The sequence below is a fragment of the Arachis hypogaea genome, chromosome 17, assembly GCF_003086295.3.
Source record: "Arachis hypogaea cultivar Tifrunner chromosome 17, arahy.Tifrunner.gnm2.J5K5, whole genome shotgun sequence".
In the NCBI taxonomy this organism is placed as follows: domain Eukaryota; kingdom Viridiplantae; phylum Streptophyta; class Magnoliopsida; order Fabales; family Fabaceae; genus Arachis; species Arachis hypogaea.
The window spans coordinates 64519209-64536267 of record NC_092052.1 but is presented as its reverse complement, the minus strand read 5'-3'; the positions used below and the strand labels follow the sequence as shown (position 1 = coordinate 64536267).

At 39.0% G+C, this 17059-nt stretch overlaps 1 non-coding gene across 1 annotated transcript; it reads right to left on the bottom strand.

The window, feature by feature from the left end:
* Nucleotides 1-3646: 3646 nt before the first annotated feature.
* Nucleotides 3647-3754, bottom strand: LOC112767749 (small nucleolar RNA R71). Its single transcript, XR_003185190.1, has one exon. It is a non-coding gene; the product is annotated as a small nucleolar RNA R71 (small nucleolar RNA).
* Nucleotides 3755-17059: the final 13305 nt, after the last annotated feature.

Here is a 17059-nt window from a genome sequence, read left to right as displayed (position 1 = left end):
ATTTGCCCGAGTTTTGACAACGCAAACTGGCGTTCAAATGCCAACTTCCTGCCCTATTCTGGAGTTAAACGCCAGAAACAGGTTACAAACCAGAGTTAAACGCCACAAACAGGCTGCAACCTGGCGTTTAACTCCAAGAGAAATCTCTACATGTGTAAAGCTCAATGCTCAGGCCAAGCACACACCAAGTGGGCCCCGGAAGTGGATCTCTGCATCATTTACTCATTTCTGTAAACCCTAGTTACTAGTTTAGTATAAAAACTACTTTTAGTGATTTATTTCACATCTTTTGATCATCTTTTGATCAATTTTGAGACTATCTTTGTATCACTTTTGATCTATTGATCACGTTTAGGGGGCTGGCCATTCGGCCATGCCTGGACCTTCATCACTTATGTATTTTCAACGGTGGAGTTTCTACACCCCATAGATTAAGGTGTAGAGCTCTGCTATTCTTCATGAATTAATGCAAAGTACTATTGTTTTCTATTCAATTCAAGCTTATTCTTATTCCAAGATATTCACTCGTACTTCAACCAGATGAATGTGATGATCCATGACACTCATCATCATTCTCACCTATGAACGTGTGCCTGACAACCACTTCCGTTCTATCTGCAATAGCTTGAGTGTGTATCTCTTAGCCTCCTGGTTCACAATCAGAGTCTTCGTGGTATAGGCTAGAATTATTGGCGGCCATTCCTGAGATCCGGAAAGTCTAAACCTTGTCTGTGGTATTCCGAGTAGGATCTGGGAAGGGATGACTATGACGAGCTTCAAACTCGCGAGTGTTGGGCGTAGTGACAGACGCAAAATGATCAATGGATCCTATTTCAACATGATCAAGAACCGACAGATGATTATCCGTGCGGTAATAGCGCACTTGGACCATTTTCACTGAGAGGACAGACGGTAGCCATTGGCAACGGTGATCCCCCAACATACAGCTTGCCATGGAAAGGAGTATGAATGATTGAATGAAGGTAGTAGGAAAGCAGAGATTCAGAAGGAGCAAAGCATCTCCATGCGCTTATCTAAAATTCTCACCAATGAATTACATAAGTATTTCTATCTTATTTTACATTTTAACTATATTTTAATTATCAAAATCCCATAACCATTTGAATCTGCGTGACTGAGATTTACAAGGATGACCATAGCTTGCTTCAAGCCGACAATCTCCGTGGGATCGACCCTTACTCACGTAAGGTTTATTACTTGGACGACCCAGTGCACTTGCTGGTTAGTTGTGCGGAGTTGTGAAAAAGAATTGAGATTATGAATGTGCGTACCAAGTTTTTGGTGCCGTTTTAGAGATCACAATTTCGTGCACCAATTTTTTGGCGCCGTTGCCGAGGATTGTTCGACTTTGGACAACTGACGGTTCATCTTGTTGCTCAGATTAGGTAATTTTATTTTAATTTTAAGCTTTTTGTTTTTATTATTTTTATTTTCGAAAAAATTTTAAAAAAAAAATAAATTATTCTATGTTCTTTAGAACTTTTAAGAATGAATTCTAGAGTTTCATGATGATCTGTTGAAGTCTGGCTGGCTGTGAAGCCATGTCTAATTTCTTTTGGACCGAGGTTTCAACTTATCATCACAAGAGCTTGTTGATTTCTATTAATCTTGCTGTTAAATGTAATGATCTGCTAAAGCTTGGCTGGCTATTAAGCCATGTCTAAATTTTTGGAACGAAGCTTTAGACTAACATTGCTTGATTCCTGGAATTCTTATTAAAAATTTTGAAATCCCTATTTTTTTTTCCAAATAATTTTCAAAAAATCCAAAAAAAAATTAATAAAATCATAAAACCAAAAACATTTTGTGTTTCTTGTTTGAGTCTTGTGTCAAATTTTAAGTTTGGTGTTAATTGTATCTTTTTAATTTTCCTTTAATTTTCGAAAATCCATGCATGATGTTCTTCATGATTTTCAAGTTGTTCTTGATGATCTTCTTTGTTTGATCTTTACATTTTCATGTTTTGTGTCTTTTCTTGTTTTTCATATGTATTTTTGAATTATTAGTGTCCAAAGTCTAAAAATTTTTAAGTTTGGTGTCTTGCATGTTTTTCTTTTCTTAAAAATTTTCAAAATTATGTTCTTGATGTTCATCTTGACATTCAAAGTGTTCTTGGTGTTCATCTTGACATTCAAAGTGTTCTTACATGCATCATGTGTTTTGATCTTGAATTTTCATGTTTTGTGTCATTTTTTTTCTCTCTCTTCATTAAAAATTCAAAAATAAAAAAAATTATCTTTCCCTTATTCTTCTCGTAAATTTCGAAAATTTGAGTTGGCTTAGTCAAAAATTTTTAAAAATCTAGTTGTTTCTTATTAGTCAAGTCAAATTTTCAATTTAAAAATTCTATCTTTTCAAAATCTTTTTCAAAAATCAAATATTTTTCACTTTTACTTTATTTTCGAAAACTTTTAAAATTTGATTTTCAAAATCTTTTTCTTATTTTTATTTTATATTTTCGAAATTAATACTAACATTTAATATGATTGATTCAAAAATTTCAAGTTGTTACTTGCCTATTAAGAAATGTTCAATCTTTGAATTTTAAAATCATATCTTTTAGTTTCTTGTTAGTCAAGTAATCAACTTTAATTTCAAAAATCAAATCTTTTTAATTTCCTTTTCAAATCTTTTTCAAAATGATTTTCAATCATATCTTTTTCAAAATCAATTTCAAAATCTTTTCTAACTTCTTATCTTTTCAAAATTGATTTTCAAATCTTTTTCAATTAACTACTTGACTTTTTGTTTGATTCTAAAAGTTTTCTATTTCAATCTTATCTTTTTCAAAACCACCTAACTACTTTTCTCTCTCCAATTTTCGAAAATCACTAACCACTTTTTTTTAAATTCTTTTTAATTAACTAATTGTTTTAAATTTTAATTTCAATTTTATTTCTTTTTATAAATTTTGAATTCTAACCAATAATTAAAATAAAAACAAAACTATTTTTTATTTATTTTATTTTAATTTCCAAATTTCTCTCTTCTCCTTCTTCTATTCTTCTCTTCTTCTACTGACATAAAGGAATCTCTATACTGTGACATAGAGGATTCCTCTTCCTTTCTATTCTCTTCTTTTTCATATGAGCAGGAACAGAGATAAAGACATTCTTATTGAAGATGATACTGAACCTGAAAGGACTCTTAAGAGGAAACTAAGAGAAGCTGAAGCACAACTCTTTGGAGAGGACTGACAGAAATTTTCGAAAAAGAAGGAGACATGGCCGAACCCAATAACAATGCCAACAATGCAAGGAAGATGCTTGGTGACTTTATTGCACCCTCTTCTAACTTCTATGGAAGAAGCATCTTAATTCCTGCAATTGGAGCAAACAACTTTGAGTTTAAGCCTCAATTAGTTTCTCTAATGCAACAGAATTGCAAGTTTCATGGACTTCCATTGGAAGATCCTCATCAGTTCTTAGCTGAATTCTTGCAAATCTGTGACACTGTCAAGACCAATGGAGTTGATCCCGAGGTCTACAGGCTTATGCTTTTCCCTTTTGTTGTAAGAGATAGAGCTAGAACATGGTTGGATTCACAACCTAAGGAAAGCCTGAACTCTTAGGAAAAGCTGGTCAGTGCTTTCCTGGCCAAATTCTTTCCACCTCAAAAGATGAGCAAGCTTAGAGTGGAAATCCAAACCTTCAGACAGAAGGAAGGTGAGTCCCTCTATGAAGCTTGGGAAAGATATAAGCAATTGATCAAAAGGTGTCCTACTGACATGCTTCCAGAATGGAGTATCATATGTATATTCTATGATGGTCTGTCTGAGTTGTCAAAAATGTCATTGGACCATTCTGCAGGAGGATCTCTTCATCTGAAAACCCTTGCAGAAGCTCAGGAACTCATTGAAATGGTTGCAAATAACCAGTTCATGTACACCTCTGAGAGGAATCCTGTGAACAATGGGACGCCTCAAAAGAAGGGAGTTCTTGAAATTGATACTCTAAATGCCATATTGGCTCAGAACAAAATATCGACTCAGCAAGTCAATATGATTTCTCAGAGTCTAAATAGATTACAAGCTGCATCCAATAGTACTAAAGAAGCATCTTCTGAAGAAGAAGCTTATGATCCTGAGAACCCTGCAATAGCAGAGGTGAATTACATGGGAGAATCCTATGGAAACACCTATAATCCTTCATGGAGAAATCATCCAAATTTCTCATAGAAGGACCAACAGAAGCCTCAACAAGGCTTCAACAATAAAGGTGGAAGAAATAGGTTTAGCAATAGCAAGCCTTTTCCATCATCTTCTCAGCAACAGATAGAGAATTCTGAACAGAGCCATTCTGGCCTAGCAACCATAGTCTCTGATCTATCCAAGACCACACTAAGTTTCATGAATGAAACAAGGTCCTCCATTAGAAATTTGGAGGCACAAGTGGGTCAGCTGAGTAAGAAGATTACTGAAACTCCTCCCAGTACTCTCCCAAGCAATACAGAAGAAAATCCCAAGAGAGAGTGCAAGGCCATAACCATGACCAACATGGACGAACCTGGAGAGAGTGAGGAGGACGTGAGTCCCAGTGAGGAAAGCCTCCTGGGACATCCTCTGGACAAAAAGGAGTTTCCCTTTGAGGAACCAAAGGAATCTGAGGCTCATACAGAGACCATAGAGATTTCATTGAACTTCCTTCTGCCATTCATGAGCTCTGATGAATATTCTTCCTCTGAAGAGGATGAAGATATTATTGAAGAGCAAGTTGCTAAATATCTAGGAGCAATCATGAAGCTGAATGCCAAGTTATTTGGTAATGAGACTTGGGAGGATGAACCCCCCCCTTTCTCACCAATGAACTGAGTGTATTAATGAGGCAGACATTACCTCAGAAGAAACCGGATTCCGGAAAATTCTTCATACCTTGTACCATAGGCACTATGACCTTTGAGAAGGCTCTGTGTGACTTGGGGTCAGGGATAAACCTCATGCCACTCTCTGTAATGGAAAAACTGGAAATCTTTGAGGTACAAGCTGCAAGAATCTCACTAGAGATGGCAGACAAATCAATGAAACAGGCTTATGGACTAGTAGAGGACGTGCTAGTGAAGGTTGAAGACCTTTACATCCCTGCTGATTTCATAATCCTAGGCACTGGGAAGGATGAGGATGAATCCATCATCCTTGGCAGATCTTTCCTAGCCACAGCAAAAACTGTGATTGATGTTGACAGAGGAGAGTTGGTCCTTCAGTTGAATGAGGAATACCTTGTATTGAAGACTCAAGGTTCTCCTTCTGTAACAATGGAGATGAAGCATGAAAAGCTTCTCTCAATACATAGTCAAACAAAACCCCCACATTCAAACTCTAAGTTTGGTGTTGGGAGGCCATAACCAAACTCTAAGTTTGGTGTTGAGAGGCCACAACCAAACTCTAAGTTTGGTGTTGAGAGGCCCAAACCCTGCTCTGATTATATGTGAGGCTCCACGAGAGCGCACTGTCAAGCTATTGACATTAAAGAAGCGCTTATTGGGAGGCAACCCAATATTATTTAACTATATCTATTTATTTTCCATTGTTATTTTATATTTTCTTTAGGTTGATGATCATGTGAAGTCACAAAAACAACTGAAAAATTAAAAGCAGAATAAAAAACAGCACTAAAAACAGCTCACCCTGGAGGAAGAGCTTACTGGCGTTTAAACGCCAATAAGAAGCATCAGACTGGCGTTTAACGCCAGAAACAGGCACCAGACTAGCGTTTAACGCCAGAAACAAGCACCAGCTTGGCGTTAAATGCCAAGAAAGGGAGAAAAGCTGGCGTTTAACGCCAGAAACAAGCAGCAGTCTGGCATTAAATGTTAGGATTGCACTCTAAGGGTGTTTACACGCCTAAATAGAGCAGGGATGCTAAGTCCTTGACTCCTCAAAATCTGTGGACCCCACAGGATCCCCACCTACCCCACCTCAACTCACTCTCTCTCTTCCTCACACCTTTTCTTAACACTTTTTCCCAAATACCCTTTACCAATCACCTCCATATCTCTTCCCCAAATACCCTTCACCAATCACATCCATCCACTCTTCCCCTACCCCTATATAAACCCCTCACCAATCCTTCATTTTCACACATTACAACCACTACTTCTATCCATTTGCCGAACCACATATCTCCCTCCATCTCCTCCATTTTCTTCTTCTTCTACTACTTTCTTTCTTCTTTTGCTCGAGGATGAGCAAACCTTTTAAGTTTGGTATGGTAAAAGCATTGCTTTTTGTTTTTCCATAACCATTAATGGCACCTAAGGCCAGAAAAACCTCAAGAAAGAGGAAAGGGAAGCCAATTGCTTCCACCTCTGAGTCATGGGAGATGGAGAGATTCATCTCAAAGGTCCATCAAGACCACTTCTATGAAGTTGTAGCCAAGAAAAAGGTGATCCCTGAGGTCCCTTTTTAGCTCAAAAAGGGCGAATATCTAGAGATCCGACATGAGATTAGAAGAAGAGAATGGGGCAAACTAGAGAGCCCACTCATGGACCTCAACAAGAGCATGAGGAAGCTCTTCATCATGAAATCCCTGAGATGCCTCAAGGGATGTACTTTCCTCCACAAAACTATTGGGAGCAAATTAACATCTCCCTAGGAGAATTAAGCTCCAACATGGGACAACTAAGGGTGGAGCACCAAGAGCATTCTATCCTCCTCTATGAAATTAGAGAAGATCAAAGAGCTATGACAGAGGAGCAACAAAGGCAAGGAAGAGACATTGAGGAGCTAAAGCACTCCATAAGATCTTCAAGAGGAAGAACTAGCCGCCATCACTAAGGTGGACCCGTTCTTTAATTTCCTTGTTCTTTATTTTTCTATTTTTCGTTTACTATGCTTTATGTTTATTTATGTTTGTGTCTTTATTACATGATCACTAGTGTCTGTGTCTTAAAGCTATGAATCCATCACCTTTCTTAAAAGAAAAATATTTTTAATCACAAAAGAGCAAGAAGTACATGATTTCGAATTCATCCTTGAAATTAGTTTGATTATTTTGATGTGGTGATAATACTTTTTATTTTCTGAATGAATGCTTGAACAGTGCATATGTCTTTTGAATTTGATGTTTATGAATGTTAAAATTGTTGGCTCTTGAAAGAATGATGAAAAAGGAGAAATGTTATTTGATAATCTAAAAAATCATAAAATTGATTCTTGAAGCAAGAAAAAGCAGTGAAAAACAAGGCTTGCGAAAAAAAATATGGCGAAAAAAAAAGAAAGAAAGAAAAAGCAAGCAGAAAAAGCCAATAGCTTTTTAAACCAAAAGGCAAGAGCAAAAAGCCAGTAACCCTTTAAACCAAAAGGCAAGGGTAAAATAAAAAAAAGGATCCAAGGCTTTGAGCATTAATGGATAGGAGGGCCCCAAGGAATAAAATCCTGGCCTAAGCGGCTAAACCAAGCTGTCCCTAACCATGTACTTGTGGCGTGAAGGTGTCAAGTGAAAGCTTGAGACTGAGCGGTTAAAGTCGTGATCCAAAGAAAAAAGAGTGTGCTTAAGAGCTCTGGACACCTCTAACTGGGGACTCTAGCAAAGCTGAGTCACAATCTAAAAAGGTTCACCCAGTTATGTGTCTGTGGTATTTATGTATCCGGTGGTAATACTGGAAAACAAAGTGCTTAGGGCCACGACCAAGACTCATAAAGTAGCTGTGTTCAAGAATAAACATACTGAACTAGGAGAATCAATAACACTATCTAAATTTTGAGTTCCTATAGATGCCAATCATTCTGAACTTCAAAGGATAAAGTGAGATGCCAAAACTGTTCAGAGGCAAAAAGCTACTAGTCCCGCTCATCTAATTGGAGCTAAGTTTCATTGATATTTTGGAATTTATAGTATATTATCTTCTTTTTATCCTATTTGATTTTCAGTTGCTTGGGGATAAGCAACAATTTAAGTTTGGTGTTGTGATGAGCGGATAATTTATACGCTTTTTGGCATTATTTTTAGGTAGTTTTTAGAAGGATCTAGCTACTTTTTAGTATATTTTTATTAGTTTTTATTCAAAATCCACATTTCTGGACTTTACTATGAGTTTGTGTGTTTTTCTGTGATTTCAGGTATTTTCTGGCTAAAATTGAGGGACCTGAGCAAAAATCTGATTCAGAGGCTGAAAAAGGACTGCAGATGCTGTTGGATTCTGACCTCCCTGCACTTGAAATGAATTTTCTGGAGCTACAGAAACCCAATTGACGCGCTCTCAATTGCGTTGGAAAGCAGATATCCAGGGCTTTCCAGCAATATATAATAGTCCATACTTTGCCCGAGTTTTAATGATGCAAACTAGCATTCAAACGCCAACTTCCTGCCCTATTCTGGAGTTAAACGCCACAAACAGGCTGCAACTTGGAGTTTAACTCCAAGAGAAGTCTCTACACATGTAAATCTTAATGCTCAGTCCAAGCACACACCAAGTGGGCCCCGGAAGTGGATTTCTGCATCATTTACTCATTTCTTTAAACCCTAGTTACTAGTTTAGTATAAAAACTACTTTTAGTGATTTATTTCACATCTTTTGATCATTTTTGAGACTATCTTTGTATCACTTTTGATATATTGATCACGTTTAGGGGGCTGGCCATTCGGCCATGCCTGGACCTTCATCACTTATGTATTTTCAACGGTGGATTTCTACACCCCATAGATTATAGTGTGGAGCTCTGCTGTTCTTCATGAATTAATGCAAAGTACTATTGTTTTTCTATTCAATTCAAGCTTATTCTTATTCCAAGATATTCACTCGCAGTTCAACCTGATGAATGTGATGATCCGTGACACTCATCATCATTCTCACCTATGAACGCGTGCCTGACAACCACTTTCGTTCTATCTGCAATAGCTTGAGTGTGTATCTCTTAGCCTCCTGGTTCACAATCAGAGTCTTCGTGGTATAGGCTAGAATTATTGGCGGCCATTCCTGAGATCCAAAAAGTCTAAACCTTGTCTGTGGTATTCCGAGTAGGATCTGGGAAGGGATGACTGTGACGAGCTTCAAACTCGTGAGTGTTGGGCGTAGTGACAGACGCAAAAGGATCAATGGATCCTATTCCAACATGATCAAGAACTGGTAGATGATTAGCCGTGTGGTGACAGCGCATTTGGAACATTTTCACTGAGAGGATGGACGGTAGCCATTGACAACGGTGATCCCCCCAACATACAGCTTGCCATGGAAAGGAGTATGAATGATTGAATGAAGGCAGTAGGAAAGCAGAGTTTCAGAAGGAGCAAAGCATCTCCATATGCTTATCTGAAATTCTCACCAATGAATTACATAAGTATTTCTATATTATTTTACATTTTAACTATATTTTAATTATCAAAATCCCATAACCATTTGAATCTGCCTGACTGAGATTTACAAGGATGACCATAGCTTGCTTCAAGCCGACAATCTCCGTGGGATCGACCCTTACTCACGTAAGGTTTATTACTTGGATGACCCAGTGCACTTGCTGGTTAGTTGTGCGGAGTTGTGAAAAAGAATTGAGATTATGAATGTGTGTACCAAGTTTTTGGCGCCATTTTAGAAATCACAATTTCGTGCACCAATGTGGTAACCATGAAAGGGTTCACAATGAAAGTACAAAGGGATTGCTACTAATTATGAAAAGAGTTATCGAGGACTAGTGTTCATACCCTGAGTTGAGCTATCCGACCTTGGGAGATCGAAGACAAGGCAACCGACTTCTTTGGGTCAGGACCCTCGACCTCTTCTTTAAAAGAGTTCGGCCAAATCGACATAAGGGGGCCCAAAAAGGCCCAGATGAAGGGACACAGCCCAATCTAAAGGCAGTTAACACCTAGAAAGATAAGGGCGGTTCCCCAGAAGATAAAGATGACCTCATTTGAAGATAAGTTAAGATAACTAACTTATCTTATCTAGAAAGGTCAGCCCACACTACTATAAATACACTAGAGCACCCAGGTATAACTCATACTCTGATTCTACTAAAAACCTGCTTAAAGCCCATGCTAACTTAAGCATCAGAGCCTCTTGCAGGTACCACCACCCTCCGGTGATGAAAGATCAGCAGCACCACCAAGCTCAACTAGTTGGACACATCAGCTCTGGCTACCATCGAAGATCTCGACCGAGATCGACCTACAGTTTCACGTAACCCTCGGAATATTGGCGCCGTTGCCGTGGACCTGGAAGTCATCCCATCAGCATGGCGGACGACCATGACAACGACCACAACTCTGGTTTGGAAGAGAGAACTCCGCTTAAAAACACGGATGTCACATCAAAAGATGTGCCTCAAAACAAGGGGGATAAACAACCCTCCAACACAAACACAGAAATCTTGGAAGCCATCTGAGAACAACAAGATCGCCTCAAACAGCTCGAACAAGAGGTAGAACATCAGCGAGAAGCTGAAAGAGACCTCTGCAGAGTAACTAGGCGACGATGAGATCTAGAGGATAAGTTGCTAAATCTCGAAGCCAACCTCAAGACCAGGACTACTCATTCTAACCATAAGAATAACTCCCACAAGGACCAAGATCCCTTCAGCAAAGAGATCATGAAAGCTAAAGTTCCAAAAGATTTTAAAGCTCCCGACATGACGTCCTATGACGGTACCTCGGATCCCAGCCATCATCTCAGCAATTTCAGAAGCAGAATGTATCTCACCGATGCTTCGGATGCCGTCCGATGCAAAGCCTTCCTGACAACCCTGACAAAAACAGCAATGACGTGGTTCGACGGCTTGCCTCCAAGGTCCATCACAAGTTTTGACGACATAGCCAAAAAATTCCTTGCCAAACACGCCCCGAGCCTATTAGGGATCAAACAAGGAGAACGGGAAAGTCTCCATAACTACATGGAAAGATTCAACAAAGCATGTCTGGACATACAAAGCCTACCAACAGAAGAAGCCATCATGGGTCTCATCAATGGCCTAAGAGAAGGACCCTTTAGCCACTCCATATCAAAAAAGCATCCGACATCCTTGAACGAGGTACAAGAGCGAGCAGAAAAGTACATTAACATGGAGGAAAACTCATGACTAGGAGAGACCTCAAAAACTGGATTCTCCTACCTATCCAGGGACAAGGACAAAGAGTCCAAGAAGAAAGAAGATCAACCCAGTGGGAAGCCAAGAAAATACCACAACTACACCCCTCTTCAGGTGTCCCTCGTAGATGTTTACCGAGAAATATACAATACTGAGAAGATCCCTCCACCTCGCCCAATCAAAAGCAAAAAAAGGGGAGAGGGGGGAATCGGACAGAGTACTGCGAGTACCACCGAATTTACGGACATCCCACTAATGAATGCTTCGACCTGAAGAATGTCATAGAGAAATTGGCGAGAAAAGGTCGACTAGATCGGTACTTAACTAACAAGACGGAGGAACCTAGAAAAAGAAGAAGGGATGAAGAGGTCGGGTGGACTGAACGACCACCTCACACTCCTGAGAGAGATGTTCACATGATAAATGGAGGATTCGCAGGAGGAGGAATATCTAAATCATCTCGCAAAAGACACCTTAAAGAAGTATATCATGTTGGGGAAGGAGAGAGGACAACCGACCTCCCCACAATTACCTTTACTAAAGAAGATGCAATAGGTGTCGTCCCGGGACATGATGATCCCATGGTCATTACTATCATATTGGCCAACGCTAATCTTCACAGGACACTAGTAGACCAAGGAAGCTCTGCGGACATCTTGTTCAAATCCGCCTTTGACAAACTTGGCCTACAAGAAAAAGAGCTCAGAGCATATCCAAATAGCTTATTCGGGCTGGGAGATACTCCAATCCAAGCACTTGGATATATCTCGATACATACAACCTTTGGAAAGGGAACCCGGTCAAGGACACTCAATATAGATTACATAGTAGTTGACGTGAGCTCAGCCTACAATGCCCTAATAGGTCGGACAACATTGAACCAGCTTGCTGCAGTAGCTTCAACTCCACATCTGTGTATGAAGTTCCCAACTTTAGAACGAATCGCAACGATAAAGGGAGACCAAAAAATTGCGCGACACTGTTACAATGAAAGTCTGAACCTCAAAGGCAACCCCAAAGGAGAGGAAGTCAACACCATTGAACTCGGAGGAGTTCGAGCTCGCGAAGAATCTCGCCCACAACCCGAAGGCGAGGCTGAGGAGGTTCAAATCGGTGATGCTCAGGATAAAATGACAAATATCGGGGGAACCTTAAAAAGAGACCTGAAAGAGTCTCTGATACAATTCCTAAAGGAGAACGCTGATCTCTTTGCATGGAAGGCCGCAGACATGCCAGGCATAGATCCCAAACTAATGTGCCACAAACTGTCGGTATACCCAGGATCTCGGCCAGTGCAGCAGAAGTGTAGGAAGCTCGGACCAGAAAAGTCCCAAGCTGTGGAAGAGCAGGTGCAAGCTTTATGGAGGCAGGATTCATAAGAGAAGTCAAATACCCATTATGACTAGCCAACATTGTCTTGGTAAAAAAGTCAAACAGGAAGTGGCGGATGTGCACCGACTACAACGACCTCAATAAAGCTTGCCCAAAAGATCCCTACCCACTACCAAGTATAGACACTCTAGTGGATGCATCTTTCAGATACAAGTACCTCTCCTTCATGGATGCTTATTCAGATAAAACCAAATCCCGATGTATCCATCCGACTAAGAAAAGACCTCGTTCCTAACTCCCAAAGAAAATTACTGCTACATCGTCATGCCATTCGAACTCAAGAATGCAGAACACATCGGGAAACTGATGGAGGTATACGTCGACGATATGTTGGTAAAAACACAAAAAGAGGAATCCTTGTTAACCGATCTCGCAAAAGTGTTCGACACCATCAGAAAGCATGGTATGCGGCTTAACCCTGCAAAATGCACCTTCGCGGTAGAAGCTGGCAAATTCCTGGGTTTCATGCTCACACAGAGAGGAATTGAGGCGAACCCAGATAAATGCCGGGCTATACTCAACATGAAAAGTCTGACCTGTGTTAAAGAAGTACAACAGCTCAACGGAAGACTAGCAGCTCTATCCAGATTCTTAGCCGGTTCGGTCATAAGATCCCTCCCCTTTTATGCAACATTAAGGAAGAGAAAGAGGTTTGAATGGACTGAAGAGTGTGAAAAAGCCTTCCAAGATTTCAAAAGTTTCTTGGGGCAACCACCCATTCTTACCCGGCCACGGGAGGGAGAAGCACTCGTACTATACCTGGCAGAAGGAAATCAGGCAATAGCTTTGGCACTACTTAGAGAGGACAAAAGCGGGCAACAACTCATCTACTTCATCAGCAAAGCCCTACAAGGGGACGAGTTAAACTATCAAAAGATAGAAAAGTTTGCCTACGCCCTCATACTCACCTCCCAACGACTTCGCCCATACTTTCAAGCACACACTATCAAGGTTTGGACCAGCCAGCCCATAAAAAGTATTCTACAGAAGACAGACTTAGCTGGAAGAATACTACAGTGGGCAGTCGAATTGTCTGAATTTGATTTGCAATATGAAGCTCTGAAGAACGAAACTCTCGCGCGATCTAGAATTTTTGTAAATAAATTCCCGTTGTAAGTATAGCTTCTAGACCGACAAGAATTTCTTTCTTACAAAAGTTTTGTTTTTCACTTAAGCAAACCCAATAAAATTTATAAACTGAAGTATTCAAACCTCAGGTCCTCTTCTCAAGGAATTGCAGAGAGGTATGACTTATTATTAGCTATGGAAAAGGTAGAATTTTGGGTTTTGAAAGGTTTGAACAAGGAAATTAAATTGTAGGAATTAATAAATTAATATCTAAATAAACTCTTGGCAAGGTATGAAAATTTGGAAGTCCTATCCTAGTTATCCTTATCGATGGTGATGAGAATTGAGTTTTAATCCCACTTAGTTAACCTTTTCTAAAGCAAAGGAAAGTCAAGTGGACTAATTAGTTAGATCCCCAAGTCCTAGCCAACTCCTAAGGAAAGACTAGAGTTAGTGGAATTCAATTCAATTAGCAAATATAACAATTAACAACCACGATAAGTTTGATAACTCAAGAATCTCCAGTTAATCAATTAAAGCCAAGAATATAAAAAGCTAAATAAGAATCATAAATCTGAAATACCTCAATTTATATTAAATAAAGAAAATCCTAACATGAATGGTTCATAAGCCAATTTGGCAGCATAAGTAATTAAATAAAAGCATTAAAGTATCTGAAAGTAAAAGAGAAATATAAAGTAAAAAGAATATTGAACCTGAGAGAAAGTTGTAATCCTAAATCCTTTAAGAGGAATCCTAATCCTAAAACCAAAGAGAGAGGAGAGAACCTCTCCCTCTAAAAACTACATCTAAATTATCAAAAGTGAATGTATGATCTCCTCGAATGGATGCATTTTCCCACTTTATAACCTCTAATCTGTGCTTTCTGGACTTGGATCTGGGCCAAAAAGGGTTTCAGAAATCGCTTGGAGCATTTTCTGCAGTTGCTGCACGTGGCATCTGTCATGCGGTCGCGTCATCTTGGATTTTTCCTTGTCACGCGTTCGCTTCGGTCACGCGTACGCGTCAATTGCGTTCTGCTCAAGGCACGCGTCAGCGTTAGTCACGCATTCACGTCGATGCCTTTTCGCGCTAGGCACGCAGCCGTGTCGTCCATGCGTTCGCGTCGCTGCCCTTTTCTTCAAAACTCCATTTTTGTGCTTTTCTTCCATTTTTGTATGTTTTCTTTCTGTCCTCTAAGCCATTCCTGCCCTATAAAGCTTGAAAGCAGTTAACACACAAATCACGACATCGAATGGTAATAAAGGATGATTAATTTTAATATTTCTAAAGCATAGGAAACATGTTTTTCACATATATCACATAATAAGGAAGGGAAAGTAAAACCATGCAATTTACATGAATAAGTGGGTGAAGGTTTGAATAAATCACTTAAATTGAGCACAAAATATATCATAAAATATGGATTTATCAACCTCCCCACACTTAAACAATAGCATGTCCTCATGCTAAATCCAAGAGAAAGAATAAGGTAAGGTTAGAATGGTGGAATCTCATGCAATGCATTCTATTCTAAATGCAAGCTACCTAAATGAGTCATGCAATTCTAATTTTTATTCACTTGTATATAAAACTTACATGTAGTTAAATTAATTTATATTCTCAAGGAATCATGTATGCATAGCCAAACCCTAGATAATGTTAAAGCATTTTTACAATTGAGATAGACAAAAGTATTTCACAAACTTGCAAGACAATTAACAATTAAGCAGAGATATATGGTGATGAGCTATTGAACCCTCACTGGATTTTGTGTTTACTCTCTAGTCACTCAGTGTTTACTGGGTTATTCACTCTGTTCTTTTTCTATCCTTGCTTTCTAAAACTTTGTTCTTCATCTAACCAATCAACAAATATGGAATACAGACATACAAAAATCATGAGGTCTTTTTCAAGGTTGTAATGGGGCCAAGGTAAAGATAAGGGTATATGTATAAGGCTAAGTGAGCTAATAAGTGAATCCTTGATTAGTCTAAGATCTCACCTAACATACATACTTTATATAAATTAAAGTTCCTTAACCTATTCACCAAAAAATTTTCCACTTTGGATTACAAGCTCATGCATTAAATTTAATTTTGAAATTTTTTTTGGAATCATCAATGGACATGGTAATTCAATTGTTTTGATTTCACATGAGCATGCTTCCCAAATTTTGTTTTTGAAACAACTTATTCTTTTTTAAATTCCTACTTTGTTTCTATCATCCCGTGCTCCCATAAAATTTCCCGCACTTAAATTGTACGCAATATCTATCTTAAGCTAACCAAGGATTCAGCTTGGGATTTTTATTTTGTTTTTCTGCTTAAGGCTAGTAATGTGGTTATAGAACAAGAGGGGATTAAAAAGCTCAAGGGGGCTAGCAAGGGTGATGTAAAAAGTAGGCTAATTTGGGATAAGTGAGAAAAAATTCAAATTATGGCCTCAATCATCTCTTGGTATGTATCTATATTCTATACTGGACATATAGATTAAAACAAAGTAAAGAACATCAGAATGAAAAAGAAGGACAAAACACACAGGAATGAAATTTATGGTTTGAATGTAACCATACAATTAAGCTCAAAACTCACAGGCTGTGTGTTCTCCAGCTCAGAAATGATATATCAGTTATATATGTCATGCAAGTAAAAATTAAGAGTTCCCATTATTCTCAATGTAAATATTAGGGTGGCTTTTAAAATCTTTGTGTTCCTCCTTGATGAAATGTTGTTAACTAACTAACATGTAATGCTATATACACAAGGTGTTTGGATTGTTTTAAATTACTAAAGTTTCTAGTTTACTCCTTTTATTTTCAATTAAACCAAACTAATATATGCTAAAGGGGTAAACTATACTAATTAATCCACATATTCTATAACTAATAAGTTTAGAATTGCAAATTAAGCTAAATGTCTAAGATATAAACTAAAGTGAAAAATGCGAAAATAAAGTAAAAATACAGCAAAAGAACAATGTATAAGTACTAAAAAATAAAAATAAAAATAAAGATAAAAATACAAAAAAATAAACAAAATAAGATAAAAAACAGACTGTAGTGGTTCACCAAAAAGATAGGCTAGGGATGGCGACCTCCCCACACTTAAAATATAGCATCGTCCTCGATGCTCACTCAAGCTGGGTGTGAAGAAGTGCCATCACCGGAAGGATGGGCTGCTGGTGTCTCTGTGGAAGCCTGAAGGTCTGCAGACTGGATAAGTGTAGGAGGATCTGTCTGCTGCAGTGGAGGTGCTGACTGTAGAGGAATCTCTGGGTCTGTGGCCTGGATCTGGTGTGGCTCCACATGCTGTGGCGCAGCCTACTCTAGTCCAGCCTGCTCAGCCTCTCTCTGTGCATGTGTCTCTTCCTCATGCTCGTCCGCCTCCTCCTCAGATGGCTCTGATGGTGTGTCAGGCTCGGAGGGGATGTCACCGCCGGATCGGATCATTAACTTGAGGTGCTCATAGTGTCGCTTGTTGCGACACTCAGATATCTCATATCGCCGTCGGTTGCGGTGCTCCATCTGGTCCAGCTGCTGAAATAGGCAGTGCAGAGGTG